The sequence below is a fragment of the Argentina anserina genome, chromosome 4 (assembly GCF_933775445.1).
Source record: "Argentina anserina chromosome 4, drPotAnse1.1, whole genome shotgun sequence".
Lineage (NCBI taxonomy): Eukaryota > Viridiplantae > Streptophyta > Magnoliopsida > Rosales > Rosaceae > Argentina > Argentina anserina.
The window spans coordinates 2,989,436-2,991,743 of NC_065875.1; positions in this window are offsets into that span (position 1 = coordinate 2,989,436).

Below are 2,308 nucleotides of genomic sequence, written 5' to 3' on the forward strand. Positions count from 1 at the left end.
GTTACCCTTTTGTATGTGGATTTCCTACTACCCATTATCCGTTTGCTACATGGCCAACTTAGGGGACGCGGCCGATCCGCCAATTGACCGAGAGGATATTACAAAGGTGGCATACACCCCGATTTACGGTCTGCGGTACGTACTGCCCTCGTCCACCGATTGTTCACACAATTGGTTTGGAGAATCTCAGATTGTTTATCATTTGAATTTTGTCTTGGACGGAAAATTTGTGGGCATACCATCATGGTTTCCCCTACTAGACGACGAAGGTTTTGCTTTTAACAGATGGTGTTATGTTTTAGATGAAGAATTAAGGATTAAATACTTGTGACACTCTATAATTTAGGTGTAAAAACAGTTTTGTCATTCTACTTTCAAATTTAATCTGTATATCCTTTAACTCTTAATTTTTAACAGTTTTGTCCTTTTACTTTCAAATTGAATTTATATATCCTTTAACTCTTATTTTTAACAGTTTTGTCCTTATTTTGTTAACAGTTTAGTCAATTCCGTTAGTTGACCGTCAAAAAATTCATTTAAGTCGTTAAAATGCCTAGAATACCCCTAATTCAAATCATTTTTTTTTCTTTCTTTGCTTATGCATTTTTTATTTTCTCTTTTAGTTTTTCTTGTTTTTAAATTTCATTCATCATATGTGCTATCAAATATTAATTAACGTATGTTATTAGGTAACGCTGAAACATCATTCACCGCAACTTGTAGGTCACTCGCCCACTGCCATACACACCTGAGGTCATCTTCCATTAACGTATGTTATTAGGTAGCGCTGAAACATTATTACGTGTTTTAACATATGTTAATGGAGGAGGGTTACTTAGGGCCTACTTATGGCATGCCCCTACTTACACCCACTTCTCTGTCCAAATTCATCGTTGTAGTTGTAATGCGTGTGTTATATCCCCTAATTGCACGTGTGTTGTAAGAGTATCTTTTCAAGTTTATATTGTTATCTTTACTTCAAATGCTATATTTATTGTGCGTTGACAAAAAATGGAAGACACATAAAATCAAGTGTTTGTGTATATGTATGTATTAGAAGGCGCAAAAAAATACATCTTCATTGAAAATTAATTACCGAAGAACTATTCCCTAAATAAGCAAGCAAAGATATCTGCAAAAATATTTTCATAATTTGGAATCTTTAAGATACCACTGAGTTCACAATACCTGTTGCCCCTTGCAGATCACTCCTAACTAAGATCGCCCGCTAATATGTGTATTCACTTACATAAATGTGTGTATGTCTATGTTGTATGATATACATGTTCATAATTTCCACTATATGTAAAACATTTATTGGGTGTCTTAAAGGGCTAAGATGACTTAATTTCTATATTACATTTCAACAGATGTGTGTGACTTAATGATCGTCGATTACGTTAGACATATTTAGATCCGCGTACAGTCCGGCGTTATGAACAGTGATATAAGCATTATTAGTCCGAGCAGGGGCGGAACTAGAATTGAAAAGTGAGTAGGGATAGATTTAGTCCAATTTTTTAATATAAAACTAAATACCTAAAGAATATGTAAATTATATGTTGTAACTAAAGAAAGATAATGAGAAAAAAATGGGGAGATAATAGAAATAAATGAATATAGAGTTTAGAGATAGAAAATAGTAGACAAAATTATAAAGTATAAGGATAGAGAATTTTTTTTAAAATGGAAAAATAACTGGGAAGGAAGAGGAATAAGAAAAAAAATGAAAAAAACAATATAGAGTTTTTTTTTGTCAATATATATATATAGTTTAAAGATAGACAATAGTAGACAACATTGTAAAATATAAGGCATTAAGGATAGAGAAAAACTTTTGAAAGAGAAAAGAACTGTGAAGGAAGAGGAAGAAGAAAAAAAAAGGAATGAAAAAAAATAAAACTATGTAGTAGACAAAGAAGGGAAAAAAGTGGGAATGAAGAGGAAGAAAAAGAAAAAAGTAAGAAAAAAACAGAATGAGCAGAGTGGGAATTGAACCCAGTACCACTTGGCAGGACTTAATTTAAATTGACAATTAGCCAACTCGACTAACTTAAATATGTGCACATATGATATATACTAGATAATATTGACAGGTGTTTTTCAGTAGGGCTATAGCCCTACTAGCCTTCTATGTGGTTCGACCCCTGAGTCTGAGTGGAAGTATGCCTTATGAATGCACCGTAGAAAACGTGGATATTAAACCACATGTGAACAAAGTAACTGAATTTAGGCCGGCACGAATTCATGCAGGGAAAATATAAATATGTAATGGGGTTGGTTGCAGTGGCCCTGCCCGCATCGCATG